This window comes from Fistularia commersonii, chromosome 24 (assembly GCF_037954325.1).
Source record: "Fistularia commersonii isolate RoL2024-O1a breed Wild chromosome 24, RoL_Fcom_v1.0, whole genome shotgun sequence".
In the NCBI taxonomy this organism is placed as follows: Eukaryota; Metazoa; Chordata; class Actinopteri; order Syngnathiformes; family Fistulariidae; genus Fistularia; species Fistularia commersonii.
The window spans coordinates 7,742,532-7,761,308 of NC_141307.1; the positions used below are offsets into that span (position 1 = coordinate 7,742,532).

Here is an 18,777-nt window from a genome sequence, read left to right on the forward strand (position 1 = left end):
TGGATTGGACGGGACTTCGCATTATATATTTTACATTTACTGAAATCCAGCCCTGTGTTTTAAAAGATAGAACCATTTGGTCAAAATTATTTATCTCACCAAGTTGAAGCATCTTGGGAAATGTTTTAAATATCAAGGGAATTCTTTAAAACTGGTGTCTGGTGGTTAAATATGTCGAATTGAACGTGATTCTACACAATGAATGTTGAATTTACAATAATCCAGCCGCAGGTTTAAATGATAAAGCCAGTTGGACATCAAGTATATATCTCACCAAATTGAAGTCATTTGGAATAAGTTGTAATTATTTTTTCATTCTTTTAAGCTGGTGTCTGGTAATGAAATTTGCTGATAAGGATGTGGTTCTACACAATACAGAATAAACACAATGTATAAATTCACTCAAATCTAGCCATATGAATGAAAGAAATAGCCATTTGGTCAAGAGTGTTTATCTTACCAAGATGAAGATTTTTGGCACAAACTGTAAATAACTTTTGGATTCTTTAAAGCTGGTGTCTGTTGCTGACATATACTGGATAGGATGTGAATCTACACTATATATATTATATTTACTTAAATCCAGCCTCAGGTTTAAAATAAAGAGCCAGTTGGACGGTAAGTGTTTATCTCACCAACATGAAGGTTTTTGGCAGAAGCTGTCAATAAATTTGTAATTCATTAAACCTGGTGTCTGGGGATTAAATATGCTGAATTTTATCTGATTCTTCACAACATCAAATCCACACAATGTATAAAATCACTAAAATCCAGTTGCAAGAATGAAAGATAAAGCCATTATTTCCAAAAAAATTATCTCACAATTGAAAGGTTTTGGAACAAGTTGTTAATTACTTTGGAATTCTTTGAGGCCCATTTCTTTTGTTGAAATATGTTGAAATGGATGTGATTATACACAATCTTAAATCCACACAATGCATAAATTCATTATTATCCAGCCGAAGAATGAAAGATAAAGCCATTTGGTAAAAAATGTTCATCTTGCCAAATTGAATGAATTTGGAACAAGTTGTAAATTACTTTTGGATTCTTTAAAGCAAGTGTCGGTTTCTGAAATGTGCTAGATAGGAAGTGATTTTACACACTTAATGTCACATTTACTGAAATCAGACATCCTATCTTTAACCTAAAAACAAACAAAAATGTGCAATATCTCATTTCTGTGCAATATTCAGAAACTGTGCAATATTTCATCTCATAACAGCTACACTGTGCAATATTTCATCTCATCTCATAACAGCTACACTACAACGTTCCCTTCTATCATACTATTGTGCACTCCTTACCTCACTTGTTACTAAGACACTTATAGTTTTATCACTGCTTACTAAGACACTTTATAGTTTCACTGAGACACTTTATAGTTTATAGTTTATTTTTATTTCTAATTCTGCCTTTCTTTATTATTTATTACTGTTATATTTTTCTGTAACTCTGGCACAGCAATTTCCTTCGGGATTTATAAGGTTGTTCTTATTCTTATTCTTATTCTTATTCTTATTCTTAAATCCAGCCGAAGGTTAAGAGGATAAAGCCATTTGGAAAAAAAATGTGTTTATCTCAAGAGGTTTGAGGTTTTAGGCAGAAGTTGTAAATAACTTTGGAATTCTTTAAAGCTGGTGTCTGGTGATGAAATATGCTGAATAGAATGTGATTCTACACAATTTATGTCACATTAACTGAAATCAAGCCGCAAGTTTCAGAGATAAAGGCATTTGGTCAAAAAGTGTTAAACACATGAAGTTGAAAGACTTTGGCACAAGTTGGAAATAACTACGCGATTCGTTAAAGCAGGTATGTGGTGGTCAAAAACGTTTAAAAGAATATCATTCCATAAAATATATGTCACATTTACTGAAACCATGCATCAGGTTTAAAGGATAAGCCCATTTGGTAAACAAGTGTTTACCTCCACAGTTTGAAGCTTTTTCACGCAAGTTGAAAATAACTTTGGAAATCATTAAAACTCATGTCTGGTGCTGAAATATGCTTAATGGCATGTGATACTACATAAAATACTTCACAATTCCCAAAATCCAGACGCAGGTTCAAAAGATAAAGCCATTTGGTTAAATAGCTTATCTAACCAAGTTTAAGCTTATTGGAACACCTTTTAAATCACAAGATAATTCTCTAAAGCTGGTGTCTGGTGCTTAAATATGCTGAGCAAGATATGATTCTACAAAATTTTTGTCAGATTTAATTAAATCAATCCGCAGGTTTCAGAGATAAAGCTATATGGTCCAAAAGTGTTTGTCTCACGAATTTGAAAGATTTTGGCACAAGTTGTAAATAACTTTGGAAATGGTTAATGCTGGTGTCTGGTGCTGAATTATGCTGAATAGGATGTGATTCTATACACTATATTTCACATTTACTGAAATCATGCTATATGTTGAAAGGATAGTGTCACGAGTCGGGGGCAGACTCGGGCAGGGAACCACACCAACAGGGCTGGAATCCGATCTCTTTATTTAGGCAGGGTCTCAGTAGAGTTATAGCAGAGTTACAATACTCTGGCGCCAGGCAGTGCGTGCCACTGCTCTTTATGGGGATGTTGATTAGCGGCGGCTGGGCGCTGATTCTCAATTGGACCGTGCCGTGTCTCCTCGCGGCTGCCGAGGATAGCGTCCCACGGAGCCGGCCTGGGCGGTCGGGGTGGAATTGCCGTATTAACGAGGGGTCCAGGATCCGCCGAGCCGGAACCCAGGATCTTCCCTCCTGACCATAGCCCTTCCAGTCCACCAGATATTGCAAATGATACACATTTCTTAAATCCAATTTCGTGAAAATCTGGGCCCCGTGGAGCAGAGTAAAAGCCAAGTCAATAAGGGGAAGTGGGTACTTGTTCCGGATGGTGATCCTGTTCAGACCCCGGTAGTCCACGCAGGGTCTGAGGCCCCCATCCTTTTTCCCCACGAAGAAGAACCCCGCCCCGGCCGGAGAGGTGGATGGTCGTCGCCAGGGAATCTCTGATATACTCTTCCATGGCGGTTCTCTCGGGTCTTGACAGATTATATAGTCGACCTCTGGGTAGAACTGCGTCCTGCTGGAGGTCTATGGCGCAGTCATAAGGCCGGTGAGGGGGGAGGGTCAGGGCTTTATCCTTGTCGAATACCCGGGTGAGGTCATGATACTCGGAAGGGACGCAGGATAGGTCCGGGGTTAATGGTCGATCTGGGGCTGCGGAACTACCGGGGGTTGGGGCGGAGGTCAGACAGGTTGCATGGCATGATGTGCTCCAGGTCTGGATTTTGCCGGCGGCCCAGTCGATGTGGGGATTTTGTAGTTGCAACCAGGGGAACCCGAGCACCAGGGGGGAGTGAAGTCCAGACAGGATGGCGAAGGAGATTGATTCGGAATGGTTACCAGAAATCCGGATACGGACGGGGACGGTCTGGCGCTGTACATGGGCCAGCCGGCGGTTGTTCAATGACAGGGTGCAGCGGGGTGGTTGGATAGCTGTGGTGGGGATGAGGAGCCCTTTAACCAGGGCCTCGTCTATGAAGTTGCCCTCTGCCCCTGAGTCTACCAGTGGCGAGACCGAGCGCTGGTGCATGCTCCACTCCAGCGAGGTTGGCACCCGTAGGTGGGCCTGCGGGGAGGAGATCACCGTACAACTCACCAGAGCCCCCCCGGTCACTGGCGAGCCTTGGCTTTTCCCAGCCTGACCGAGCAGGTGGCGGCGTAGTGGCCCACCTCACCGCAGTAGAGGCAGGCGTTTTGGCGCCACCGGCCAGTCTTCTCCTCAGCGGTGAGGTGCGCTCGACCCAGCTGCATGGGCTCCTCCCCCGACGCGGCGGGTCCTGGGGCTGAGGGCAAAGGACGGGCAAATGAATTTGGGCGGAGTGTCCTTAGGTCCGTCCCTTCCCGCCAGCTCGTCCTTCAGCTCATCATTGAGTCCTCTCTGAAAGGCGTATCGTAGTGCCGGGTCGTTCCAGTCACACGCTGCCGCCAGGGTCTGAAACTCAACAGCATACTCAGCCACACTCTGTCCCCCTTGGGTGAGGTCGCCCAAGCGTTTCTCTGCGTCGTCTCCCTGGAGAGGGTGGTCGAAAACTTCTCTCATCTCGGCGGTGAAAGCGGCATAGGCATTCTGTAGATCGTCGCAGTCCGTCTCTCCGCCACACCGCCGACCCCCAGCGTAGTGCAGCACCGGTGAGTAGACTGATGGTATATGCTATCTTCTGTTCGTCTGTCTTGTAGGTCATCGGCTGCAAGCCAAACACTAGTGAGACTTGTAGCAAAAATCCTCCACATGGGGCTTCCGGTGACGCAATGTACTGAGACACACGCACGGAGTTGAGCTCTCCCGAAAATTGGTAGTATTCGGCTGTTTATGAAAAAATACTTGACAGTTTAATGGTGGAAAAGTGGGTCTGAAGCATTGCAGATTGGGATGAGCACGGTCAGAGACACACGGAACGCAGCAAAATAGCAAAAACAGCAAGAAGAAGCGAAAGGAAAACATCGGCCGCCATCTTCCCCAAGCCAGGTGAGCGGAAAAACGGATGAACAGAACATGGAGAACATTCTTCGCGAATTGAAAGAGTTGAGGAAAGAAAATAAGCAAGCATTTGCAGACACTAAGGAACAATTAACTAGACTGGAGGTGTCGGTCACGGACTTGATTCAAAGGATGGAGAAGCTAGAGCGGAGAACTGAGGAAGCGGAGACCAGGGTATGCCAGGTGGAGGACACAAGCCAGCGCCATGAGAGGATGCTGAGGCACCTGTTGAAACGGGAGGCGGCCCTGACGAACATGTGCGACGATCTACAGAATCGGATGCGCCGCAACAATCTGAGAATTTATCAAGTCCCCGAGGAAAGTGAGAAAGGTGGCATGATCGGTTTTGTGAGGAACTTAATTGAGACGGCGCTACAACTCCCGCCCGAGCTAAATGTAAAAATCGAGAGGGCACACAGATCACTGGGGCTAAAGCCTGCGAGTTCAGCGCCTCCGCGCTCCATTATCGTGAGGTTTCTGGATTATACAGAAAAAGGAAGCAGTGCTGCGACAAGCATGGGCCCAAAAACGAGTGAAGTTCCAAAAGGGAGTGATTTACTTTAACCAGGATTACTCTCCAGAAATACAGAGGAAGAGAACGCGGGTCCGAGGAGTGATCAAGCAGCTGAAGGAGAAGGAGATCCGGGCAATGTGCCGCTATCCGGCGCAGCTGAGAATCAACTTGGAGTCGGGAGTGAAAATATTTCCTACGCTGGTGGATGCTGTGCCAACGTTGAAGAAGCTGGGCATCGAGTTGCAGGTTAGCAAGAGAGAGAGACTGGAATGGGAACTCTCAAAAGATACATGATACATACAAGACAGGATGGTGGGAAGAGAGAAAGAAAGGACACATCACTGTCCGCCGCAGACCTGCGGGCTGTTTTGCTGGACTAAAATGATGAGGAGTACTGTGCCCGGTTAATGTTAAAATAATTAGATAACGTTATTACTGTCAATCTTAAAGTTCTATGTGTATTACTGTTCATAGTTTAAACAGCCAAATATGCTGAAGTTAAGTGAATCATATTGTAAAGTTATTGAGAGGAGAGGAGAGTTAACTTTGCTATTATTTTCAATTAATATTTTTTTACGATGAGACCCGTGTTGGGATCACTGCCTCACCAAAGATTTTGTTTTTTTCTTTGGTCTGTGGTTTGGACAGCACTCAGTGCACTTTGCCCAGAGGGAATCTTAAATCACAACCCTCTGCCTGCATTACAACAGGAGCTGGACAGATCTCTGTACTCAGCTGGACTATTGGAAGTCACATATGTTTACTTTATTTTTTCTGTTCTGTGTTTTAAGAGTTCTTATTTCCTTGACATGTCGGTTAGGTCGGCACAAGTGATTTTTGTTACTACGAGGGCAAGGATAGTTACTTTATGCAAAGGTGAATCTGGGGAGAGTAAAATGAAAATAAGAAATGCCGATTTATGTCAGAGGTAGGGATTGCCAGTTATAATGTCAAAGGAATAAATAATCCTATAAAAAGAAAGAAAATTCTGACTCAGTTGAAGAAATGTAATTGCTCAATAGCGTTACTACAGGAAACTCACTTAAATGAGGTAGAACATAAGAAATTGAGGAGAGACTGGGTTGCACAGGTATTCTATGCTTTTTGTTCAAACAGCAGAAAGAGAGGAGTAGCAATTTTAATTAGTCATTCAATTAGTTTTGCAATTCAGAGAGAAGTGAAGGATAAAGCGGGGAGATATATACTTATTATGGGAACCTTGGGTGGAGTAGAGCTAACTATCATGAATATCTATGCCCCTAATGAAGATGACCCCAATTTCTTTAAAGAAGTGGCAACTGTAATGGCAAGAGAAGCCAGAGGTACTATAATTTTAGGAGGAGATTTCAGTTGTGTTTTAAATGTAAAATTGGATAAAACTCCTTATGATTATGGGCCCATTAGCAGGAAATCCAGGGCAGCAAAACATATGTTGGAAGAATTAGGACTTGTGGATGTTTGGAGGGCTAAGAACCCGACCACGAGAGATTTCACCTTTCTGTCCATGGTACATGGGTCATACCCAAGAATTGATTTGATTTGCATTTCAAAACAAAGCTTATATAAAGTCAGAGAATGTGTTATTGAACCTGGTACCCTATCTGATCATGGTCCTGTATATATGAAATTAAATTTAGGCTTTGGTTGGCACTTCAAATACTGGAGACTAAATATTTCATTGTTGACAGATTCAAGTATAAAGGAAAACATAAAAAAAGCAATTGATGAGTACTTCAAAATTAATGATAATGGATCAGTATCCCCCTCGACTCTTTGGGAGGGGGCAAAGGTGGTGCTGAGAGGGAAATGTATTGAAATTGCGATTAGATTAAACCGACAGAGAATGGAAAAGGAAAAACAGCTGGAAAGTGACATAAAAAGACTAGTACATGAACACAAAATGACAAGGGACAAAAATGTCTTTAAACAAATACAAGAAAGTAAAACCTCCTTGGATGAACTTCTCACACAAAAAGCAGAGGGAGCACTTCGATACACAAGCCAAAGGTACTATGAAAAGGGAAATAGGGCGAGCCGGCTACTTGCCTTTCAACTGAGGAAACAACAATCAAGCCGTATTGTCCCTAAGATAAAACACCCCTCCTCTCTGACCGAGGTCTCCCACCCAGAGGAGATAGCTGAGGCATTCCAAACTTACTATAAAAACCTTTATGATACATCAGGAGAAACACAAGACAAAAGGAAATTAGAAGATATATTCAAAAATCTTGATTTAAGAAAACTCTCTGCATCTGAGGCGGACGAATCAATAGCTCCTATCTGAGAAAACCCACCTATCTGACCCACCTAAGACCTGGTCTGAGGCAGTAATAGCGGTTATACACAAAGAGGGGAAAGATCCATTAGATTGTGGTGCCTATAGGCCAATCAGTTTGTTGGGGAATGACGTAAAGATTATTAGTGCCATATTAGCAAATAGAATGCAGAAGTATTTAGGTAAATTGATTAATCCAGACCAGACCGGTTTCATACCAGGTCGACAAGGAGCAAATATTAGAAGAGCATTAAATGTACAATCAGTGGCAAGACATTCAGTTCACCCGTCAATGCTTCTCAGTCTAGATGCTGAGAAGGCGTTCGACAGAGTGGACTGGACATATCTGAAATTTACTATGGAACAAATGGGATTTAATATGACATTTATAAATGGATTGAAGCACTGAATAAAGACCCAATATCAAGGGTCAGGGTGAATGGGTACCGCTCCCAATTTTTTCACCTTAAAAAAGGAGTCAGGCAGGGGAACCCAATCTCGCCTATTTTTTCGCATTGTGTATCGAACCGCTTGCTGAATTGATGAGGACAAACGATCAGATCGAGGGAATAGTAGATGAAGAAGGGGAGATGCACAAAATTTCGTTGTTCGCGGATGACGTTCTTTTGTTTATAAGAAACCCTCAGTCATCTATACCGGCCCTTATGCAATGCCTGAGGGACTATGGGGAGGTGTCAGGGTACAAGGTGAATGAGGGGAAATCAGAAGCAATGATGATAACAGGATGCTGGCCGACATGCTTGGACGGACAGGTGAAATTCAAGTGGTCAAAAGGGGGCTTTAGATACCTGGGAATCATTCTCACACACGACACAAGTCAGCTATATAAGGCAAATTATGGCAAACTAATTTCTCAGATCAAAAATGACATGGAAAGATGGGAGGTGCTTCCTTTGTCCTTAGTTGGGAGGATAGAAAGTATCAGGATGAATGTCCTACCTAGAATGCTGTTTCTGTTCAATGCTCTGCCTATCACTGTTCCTGTATCTACCTTTACATTACTGGATAAGCTCATTTCCAAATATATATGGCAGAACAAGAGGCCCAGAGTGAGATTGAAAATACTCTGTGCACCCAGAGATAAGGGCAGATTGGCCTTGCCACACTTAAGAAGTTACTACCTGGCAGCACAACTTGGAAAAATGGTCTCATGGATAAAACTAGATATGGACACAAGATGGGTGCATATAGAGCAAGGTTCAGTTAAAAATGTTTCGCTTTCAACTCTCCCCTTTCTAAATTCAAAAGCAAGACGTGGACTTAAGATACAAAATGAATATGTCAACCATACACTTAAGGTTTGGGAAAAGACAAGACGATTCCTGAATCTACCTCTAGCTCTATCGAGGGCAGCAAAAATAACAGCAGCAGGTGACTTTCTGCCAGCAAAGATGGACGGTGGTTTCATTAGATGGGCAGGGAAAGGTTTAATCACAATAAATCAGTTATTTGAAGGAAGAACTCTGAGGGCCTTTTCACAACTTCAGGCAAAATACGACATTGATTCTAAGGATTTATTTTGATATTTTCAAATTCAACATTATTTGATGACACACAAAGAATGGGACAATATTAAAGAAGCTTCAACTAATTTTGAACAATATTGGACTGAGATAGTTGAGAACAAAATGAACATTAAAAATACAATATCAGATATATATGGCAGGATACATATGGACACTTCAGTAGACACACTGGATGTGAAAGCTAAGTGGGAACTGCAATCTAATGCCATGATTGCTGATGGAGAACGGGAGAGTTCTTGGTTGCCCTGGCAACAATGTTTAAGCAGCCCAACATGGAGGGAGTTCAGCTGGAAGTTAAGAATAAGGTATTTTAAATCTCCCTTGATAATAGCTTCGTATGATAATAACTGTTCTCCCCTGTGTTGGAGGGGCTGTGGCATAACGGGGGACTTTTCCCACATTTTTTGGGACTGCCCTAAACTGATGAAATTCTGGGCAGAGGTAAAAAAATAAATAAGTGAGATTTTAAAATTACAGACCAATTGATCCACAGCAATTTATTATGGGTACAGCATCAACAAGCGGCCTAAGGAAAAAACAGGTGTTTACGCTTAGAGTTCTTCTATTAATTGCACATAAAATGATCACAGTAAATTGGCTCAAACCCCACCCACCTACCCTGGACCAGTGGCGTCAGAGGCTTAAGGATGTAAACTGCATGGAACGCATAACAGCAAACTTACGACTTCTTGACAAATGGGCACCCATTAAAAAATATTTGGAGAGTTGAAGATATTATCTCTATTTGACTGAGTTAGATGCTTTTCTTGGTGTTTGGGTTTTGTTTTTTTTTGTTTTTTTTTTTCTGTTTTTTTTTAGTTTTATTTTATTTTTCACTTGCTATTGAGGAAATAAGTGACCTATAAAGATTATTGTATAATGTATATCTTGTTATGAGGTTTTGTAAGAATGTATAAAACTCTGTTAAGGAACCTGTTCTAATAAATGTTCAAAAAAAAAAAGAAAAACATTTTTGACCAAATGGCTTCATCTTTCTTGTGGCTGGATTTGAGGGAATTAATACATTGTGTAGATTCTGTCATGTGCAGCATCACATCCAGATCAGCATGTTTCATCACCGGTCACCAGCTTTAAAGAATTAGAGATATTTACAACTTGTGCCAAACAACCTTCAACTTAGTGAAATAAACATTTTAGGTCCAAATGCCTTTATTTTCAAACTTCCGCCTGGATTTCATTACAGTTGACCAATAGAGTGCAAATTCACATCACATTCAACAATTTTCAGCAACAGACACCAGCTTTTAAGAATTCCAAAGCAATTTACAACTTGTTCCAAATGCCTTCAATTTGGCGAAATAAACATTTTTGATCAAATGGGTTTCTCTTCCCTTCTTGCGTCTGGATTTCAGTGAATGTATACATTTTGTAGATTTTATATTGTCTAGAATCACATCTTAATCAGCATATTTTAGCGCCAGACACCAGCTTTAAGGAATTCCAATGTTATTTACAACTTGTTCCAAAGAGCTTACACTTTGCAGGGTACACATAATTGGACAAATGGCTTTATATTTCATTCTTGCTGCTGGATTCTAGTGAATTTATATAATGTGTAGATTTTTTATTGTGTAGAATCACATCCTATTCAACATTTTTCAACAAGAGTAACTACCTTTAAAGAATTCTGAAATAATTTACACCTTGTTCAAAAAACCTTAAATTTGGCGAGATAAACATTTTTGACCAAATGGCTTCATCTTTCATTCTTGCAGCTAAATTAGAGTGAATTCATACATTGCGTAGATTCTGTATTGTGTAGAATCACATCCATATCTGCATATTTCATCAACAGACACAAGCTCTAAAGAATGACACGAAAACCATCAACTTGATGAGAAAAACAATTTTGACCAAATGGCTTTATCCTTTAATCCTGCGGCTGGATTTTAGTAAATATGAAATATATTGTGTTGAATCATGTCCTATTACGCATATTTCAGCAACAGACACCAGCTTGAAAGACTTCCAAAATTATTTTTAACTTGTGCCAAAAACCTTCAATTTGGTGAGATAAACACTTCCTGAACAAATTGCTTTACCATTTAAACATGTGGCTGGATTTCATTAAATATAAACTATATATTGTTGAGCATCACATTTTTTTTAGCATTTTTTAATTTTGTACTTCTTTTATAGCTGGTGTCTGGTGCTGATATATGATGAATAGAATGTGATTCTACAGATTAAATGTCATATCTACTGAAAACCAGCAACAGGATTAAAGATAAAGGAAATTAGTCAGCAAGTGTTTATCTCACCAAGTTGAATCTTTTCTGAGCAAGTTTAAATAACAATGGAAGTCTTTAAAACTAGTGTCTGGAGTTAGAATGTTTTGAGTAAGACGTAATTCTATTACAATATGTCACATTTACTGAAATCCAGTCGCACGGATAAAAGATTAAGCCATTTGGTCAAAAAGCGTTAATCTCAACAAGTTGAAGGTTAATGGAACAAGTTTAAAATTATTTTAGAATTCTTTAAAGAACTCCAAAGTAATTTACACCTTGTTCCACACATTTCTAGGCCATACAGCATCGCTGGTCTCACCACAGTCTTGTACACCTTTCCTTTCATTCTGGCCCATAGTCTTCTATCATATAGTACCCCTGACACTTTTCTCAATCCCATCCCAACCTGCTTGGACCCGTCTCTTCACCTCTTTTCCACACTCTCCGTTACTCTGGACTTTTGACCCCAAGTACCTGAAATCCTCCAACTTCTTGATCTCCACTCCCTGTAGCCTCACCGTTCCACCCGAGTTCCTCTCATTCACACACATATATTCTGTCTTGCTGCAACTAACTTTCATTCCTCTCCCTTCCAGAGCATACCTCCACCTCTCTAGATTTTCCTCTACCTGTTTTCTGCTCTCACTACAGATCACAATGTCATCCGCAAACTTCAAGGGGTTTCCTGTCTAACCTCATCTGTCCATCACCATTGCGTACTAGAACGGGCTCAGAGCTGATCGCTGGTTGAGTCCCTCCTCCACCTTGAACTTCTCTGTTACCCCTACAGCGCACCGTACCAATGTCTCACAGCTAGCATACATGTCGCGCACCAGTTTAACATACTTCTCTGCCACTCCAGATTTCCTCATATAATACCAGAGCTCCTCTCTTGGCACCCTGTCATATGCTTTTTCTCGGTCTACAAAAACACAATGCAGCTCCCTCTGGCCTTCTCTGTACTTCTCTATTAGCTTTCTCAACGCAAATACTGCATCTGTAGTACTCTTCCTCGGCATGAAGCCATACTGCTTTTCACAAATGCTGACTTCTGCTCTCAGTCTAGTTTCCACTACTCTTTACCATAACTTCATTGTACGGCTCATCAACTTTATCCCTCTATAGTTGCCGCAATTGTGCACATCCCCTATATTCTTAAAAATAGGCACCATCACACTTTGTCTCCATTCTTCAGGCATCTTCTCACCCTCTAAGATCCTGTTGAATAATCTAGTCAGAAAATCTACTGCTCCCTTTCCTAGACACTTCCACACCTCCACAGGTATATCATCAGGACCAACTGCTTTTCCCCTCTTCATCCTCTTCAATGCCTTCCTCACTTCACTTTTACTAATTTGTGCTACTTTGTGGTCTACAATAGTCCCCTCTTCTACCCTTGCCTCTCTTTCATTTTCCCCATTCATCAGCTCTTCAAAGTACTCTTTCCATCTTCTCATCACTCTTCTAGCATCTGTCAATGCATTTCCTTCTCTGTCCTTAATCACCCGGACCTGTTGTACATCCTTTCCATCTTTATCTCTCTGTTTTCGCCAACCTGTATAAATCATTCTCACCCTCCTTTCTATCCATCCGAGCATACAAGTCACCGTACGCTTTTTGTTTTGCATTTGCTACCTCTATCTTTACCTTTCGCTATATCTCCCTGAATTCCTGTCTGTTCTCTTCAGTCCTCTCAGTATCCCACTTCTTCTTTGCTAACCGCTTTCTCTGTATACACTCCTGCACTTCCTCATTCCACCACCAAGTCTCCTTGTCTACTTTTCTTCCAGATGACACACCGAGTACTCTCCTATCTGTCTCCCTGATAACTCGAGCTGCTGTTGTCCAATCATCTGTAAGCTCACCGTGACCACCCAGACCCTTTCTCAACTCCTCCCTTAAAACCATGCAACACTCCTCCCTTTTCAGCTCCCACCACTTTGTCCTCTGCTCTGCCTTTGTCCTCTTCATCTACCTTGTCACCAGTCATTTAGCTGCCCCACCTCATGGGCTCATCCAAGTGGATGAAGGGAATATAAATAAAGAAAACAAACTATAATAGAGATTTAATAAAGCGCGAAAAACAGTCAACATGCAAGCAGTGGGCGTGGCTCGTTGGTCTTGGGGTATGATTCTCGCTTAGGGTGCGAGAGGTCCCGGATTCATATCACTGATGATTCCCTGACTCTCATCTCCTTTGCTCCTACTTTTTCACAGCGCTGTAATGTGAGCAAGTACGTTTGTTTTGTTTTGTTGTCATTTGAACCGGGATATTAGCTCCGACTCCTTTGTTGCACAGGATACCTACGTTGAAGACAACTGATAGGTGAGAGCGTACCTTGACGTTGACCGGACAGGGAAGACCGAAGAACTGGTAAAATGTCACCCTTGAAAAGGTATTGAATGTGAGAAAACCTAATGGCAAATGAGATGTGACTTGATTTTCTCTGCAACGCTGATCACAATCAATGGAGCCCTATCCCCACCATAATTGGGCCTGGTGGAGAAATACAAGTAAGACATGACTAAGCAAGACATGAGACAATGTCAAAGAGTCCCAACATCTCTTCAGCGGCAGTGCTGCTTCTACCGTAGAGACTGGGAGAAAATGAAAAGTAAAGCAAAGGCAAAGTCTGCCGTGAGACAAAGGGACATTGTGGGCCAATTCAACATGGCAAGAGGTGCAGGAAAACAAAAATATCCCACATGACGGAAGGCTTCTCCCGCTGAGCAGCACCAGCTGGTGGTACTGGACATGCACCACCAGGAAGAAGCAGACTGAATTGCCAGAGCTTTGTCCCTCACCAAGCATGGCCGCTGGGTGAGCTGAGATGGTGTAAAAAGTAGTATGATCTTTTGGAGCGGCAGTGGAACATGGAGGCCACAAGCTGAGCTTGAACATCAGATCCATGTATGATGTCCTGCCCCCTCCTGCCAAAGTACAAAAGTATTTTGGAGAGGATCCAGCCTGTTTCCAGTGTCCTGCCGAAGCAATCCCAAAGAAAATCCTTGAGGGCTGTAAGACCAGGCTCCCCTGAAGAATAATCAGAGCCTGCATGCTAATCTGAAGGCAGATTCACCTCTTGCCCCAAGCAAACGGTGAAGTGCCTGGTTACTGCAATGGAAAACGAGAAGGTAGCCAGCAATGCCATGGGCCCATTGTAAGCCCTGGTACTAAAGGGCTTACGAGTAGACTCTATTTTCAGTCTCACCATTCTGGATGACATTATAGCGAGGTGGTCCTGAAAACCAAATACTACAAAGGTGTCTTCCTTGTGAAGCTGACACTTGGGAGTTTTTTCTTCTATATAAGTAATCATTGGGTGGAAAAGTCTGTGATGGTTGAACATCGCTGCTGAAGCAGAGGATGCAAGGTGTGTGCGAAGAGTAGACCGGATACGTCCGTATGACACAGCAGAATGTAGCATTGGAAGGGCTCGGGCTCGTCCGGGATTTGAACCCGGGACCTCTCGCACCCAAAGCGAGAATCATACCCCTAGACCAACGAGCCACAAAAGCTTGCTGAGTTGAGTCACGACCAATCAAATTTGATTATTCATATAGCACCAAACACCAACACAGCGTTTCCATGATGCTGTACAAATATAGAGCAGGACTGAACCACACTCTTTGGAAAGACTTACAGAATACCCACATTCCCGAATAAACAAGCACTTGGAGACGCTTTGAGGAAACACTGCCCTTTACCAGCTCGAAACTGATATGAGATTCCTGAGCCTTGGGGTTTCCTTCTGATGACCACCTGCTTTTATTCTAATATGGCACTAATGGCAGGCAGCCACTTGCTGGGAGTACAATGCAAGGTGTGAAATGTAGCTGAGGCCGTGGTCTTCACATTCTACAGTCATGGCCAAAAGTTTTGAGATTGCCACTTTCACAATGTCTGTTCCTTCATGGTTTTTAGGTGTTTGCCAGATGGTTCTATTGTTGTGTCATTCTCCAAACTTTTGGCCATGACTGTACAGACCTGGTCGTCCCATCACAATTGATGAACAGCTTTACCCATCAGAAACGTTGCCCTTTGATTCAATATATTGCTACAAAACCAGATAAGTTTGGCATCAAACCACCAAACACCAGCTTTAAAGAATTCCAAAGTAATTTACAACTTGTCAACTATTTACAACTTTACAACTATTAACACCAACGCCATCTTCAAAAAGGGTCAGAGCCGCCTGTTCTTCCTCAGGAGGCTCAGATCTTTCAATGTCTGCAGGACCATGCTGCAGATGTTCTACCACTCGGTGGTGTCCGGCGTCATCTTCTACGCTGTTGTGTGCTGGGGCAGCAGGCTCAAGACAGCTGACGCTAACAGACTCAACAAGCTCATCAGGAGAGCTGGATCTGTCCTGGGCGTGGAGCAGGAGTCTGTGGTGCAGGTGTCAGAGAGGAGGATGCTGAAGAAGCTCCTCAGCATCATGGACAACATCCATCACCCCCTGCATGCCACACTGACGTCCTGTCAGAGCTCTTTCAGCCGTAGACTGATACCACCGAGGAGCTCCACTGAACGCCACAGGAGGTCTTTCCTCCTGAGGCGATCAGACTCCTCTCCTCTAACTCCTCTCCATTCAGCTGCCGGCAACCATAACAACCTATCTTTAACTTAAAAACAAACAAAAATGTGCAATATCTCATTTCTGTGCAATATTCAGAAACTGTGCAATCTTTCATCTCATAACAGTCACACTGTGCAATATTTCATCATATTTCATCTCATCTCATAACAGCTACACTACAATGTTCCCTTCTATCATACTATTGTGCACTCCTTACCTCACTTGTTACTAAGACACTTATAGTTTTATCACTGCTTACTAAGACACTTTATAGTTTCACTAAGACACTTTATAGTTTATAGTTTATTTTTATTTCTAATTCTGCCTTTCTTTTATGATTTATTACTGTTATATTTTCTGTAACTCTGGCACTGCAATTTCCTTCGGGATTAATAAAGTTGTTCTTATTCTTATTCTTATTCTTAAGAAAAGAAGCAAGGAAGGCAACGAAGAGGATGAGGAGTTCAAAGGCAGTGGGTCCTGATGACATGCCGTACATGTGGAGGCATGGAAGTGTCTAGGAGAGCCAGCGGTACGGAGGTCAGCGACTGGATGATTCAAAAGAAAAAGAAATACAGCACACATGGAAAAATACTGTACAGGGATGACAAGAAAGGCGACGAGCGACAGACGGAGGCAGGCGGCGAGACAACGGAAAGTGACCCGAAAGGTAAGGCGAGGAACTATGACTGAGCGCTTCACTGTGACTCCGGTGGGACAGACACAAGGGAATGAGCGGCGTGTGTCCGTGTGTGAAATGTTGGCGCTCTTGAGAGACAGCACCCCCTGCTGGGGACAGAGAGGACGAACATGAAAAAGCTTACGGCAACTGGTATTCCAAGGGGGTCTCCCATCCAAGTACTAACCAGGCCCGACCCTGGTTGGCTTCCGAGATCAGACGAGATCGGGCGTGTTCAGGGTGGTATGGCCGTAAACGAGGAAGATCGCGCGGAAGGGCATTTTATAAGCAGCCGTCCTCTGTCTTTTCCACCTCCAGTCATTTCCACATCTGTCAGGAGCTCCTTCTATTTAGTCTCCATGATTACAGCCAGTGGCACCCAAGGTTACTATAACCAAAAATCATCAGACACAATACACCTTAGGTTGCAGCCTAAGGTAAAGAGGGAGCTAGCAAAGGCCATACCAGGACTCAAATGCACGGCGGGACAGTTAATGACAAGAGAAAGAGAAAATTAAATAAAATACACATGGAAAAAGGAAGAGTACTACAGATGCAGTATTTGCGCCGAGAATGCTCATAGAGAAGTACAGAGAAGGCCGGTGGGAGCCGCATTGCCTTTTTGTACACCTTGAAAAGTCATACGACAGGTTGCCAAGAGAGGAGCTCTGGTATCCTATGGCAGAGAAGTGTGTTGCACTGGTGCAGGACATGTATGCTAGCTGGGAGACAGTGGTGCGGTGTGCTGTAAGACGGGACCAGAGAAGTTCAAAGTTGGAAGAGGGACTCTGTTGGGGATAGGCCCTGAGCCCCTTCTTGTTCGCAACGGTGACGGAAGGCCTGACAGATGAGGGTAGACGTGAATCTCCACGGACCGTGACCTTTGCAGATGCCGTTGTGATCTGTAGTGAGAGCAGAAAACAGGTGGAGGTCAAGATAAGATAAGATAAGACCTCCGTCTCGTCCCGGACACGGAGGTCTCGGTGGAGGCTGATGTTCCTGCTTTAAAAAAAAACAACATGGCTGATGCATCTTCCGCATCTGCCCGGTCACGTGGTGCACGGCCCCCCGACAGGACGCCGAAGCATCAAAGTAAACCCAGGACTTCAACAACCAGACTCCTAGGAATATGATGAATGAATGGGGAAAAATGAAAGAGAGCCAAGGGTAGAAGCGCTGATTACTGGCGATCGCAAAAGGAAAAGAAATGAGTGTAAAAAGAAGCGAGGAGGGTATCGAAGAGGAGGAGGAGTTCAAAGGCAGGGGGTCCTGATGACGTACCGTACATGTGGAGTCCTGGAAGTGCCTAGGAGAGCCAGCGGTACGGAGGTCAGCGGTTGGATTATTCAACAGCGACAGGTACAAACGAGAGAAAAAGAAATTCAGCACACATGGAGAAATACTGTACGGGGATGACGAGAAAGGCGGCGAGCGACGGACGGAGGCGGCGAGACAACGGAAAGTGATCCGAGTGTAAGGCGGGGAACTATGACTGAGCGCGTGTCGCGCCGGGCTTCACGGTGACTCCGGTGGGACAGACACAAGGGAATGAGCGGCGTGTGTCCGTGTGTGAAATGTTGGCGCTCTTGAGAGACAGCACCTCCTGCTGTTGACAAAGGGAACGAACATGAAAAAGCTTACGGCACCTGGTATTCCCAGGCGGTCTCCCATCCAAGTACTAACCAGGCCCGACGCTGCTTGGCTTCCGAGATCAGACGAGATCGGGCGTGTTCAGGGTGGTATGGCCGTAAACGAGACTAGCCTACGCGGAAGGGCATTTTATAAGCAGCCGTCCTCCGTCTTTTCCACCTCCAGTCATTTCCAGATCTGTCAGGAGCTCCTTCTATTGCGTTTCCATGATTACAGCCAGTGGCACCCAAGGTTACTATAACCAAAAATCATCAGACACACTGCACCTTAGGCTGCAGCCTAAGGTAAAGAGGGAGCTAGCAAAGGCCATACCAGGACTCAAATGCACGGCGGGACAGTTAATGACAAGAGAAAGAGAAAATTAAATAAAATACACATGGAAAAAGGAAGAGTACTACAGATGCAGTATTTGCGCAGAGAATGCTCATAGAGAAGTACAGAGAAGGCCGGTGGGAGCCGCATTGCCTTTTTGTACACCTTGAAAAGTCATACGACAGGTTGCCAAGAGAGGAGCTCTGGTATCCTATGGCAGAGAAGTGTGTTGTACTGGTGCAGGACATGTATGCTAGCTGGGAGACAGTTGTGCGGTGTGCTGTAAGACGGGACCAGAGAAGTTCAAGGTGGAAGCGGGACTCTGTTGGGGATAGGCCCTGAGCCCCTTCTTGTTCGCAACGGTGACGGACGGCCTGACGGATGAGGGTAGACGTGAATCTCCACGGACCGTGACCTTTGCAGATGCCGTTGTGATCGGT

At 43.5% G+C, this 18,777-nt stretch overlaps 3 non-coding genes across 3 annotated transcripts; all 3 read right to left on the reverse strand.

Annotated features, from left to right (window-relative positions):
• Positions 1-14,555: 14,555 nt before the first annotated feature.
• trnap-ugg (transfer RNA proline (anticodon UGG)) lies at positions 14,556-14,627 on the reverse strand. Its single transcript has one exon. It is a non-coding gene; the product is annotated as a tRNA-Pro (tRNA).
• A 1,886-nt stretch (positions 14,628-16,513) lies between these two features.
• On the reverse strand, positions 16,514-16,632 carry LOC147219905 (5S ribosomal RNA). The gene has a single exon (XR_015108655.1). It is a non-coding gene; the product is annotated as a 5S ribosomal RNA (ribosomal RNA).
• Positions 16,633-18,009: 1,377 nt separating this feature from the next.
• On the reverse strand, positions 18,010-18,128 carry LOC147219906 (5S ribosomal RNA). Its single transcript, XR_015108501.1, has one exon. It is a non-coding gene; the product is annotated as a 5S ribosomal RNA (ribosomal RNA).
• Positions 18,129-18,777: the final 649 nt, after the last annotated feature.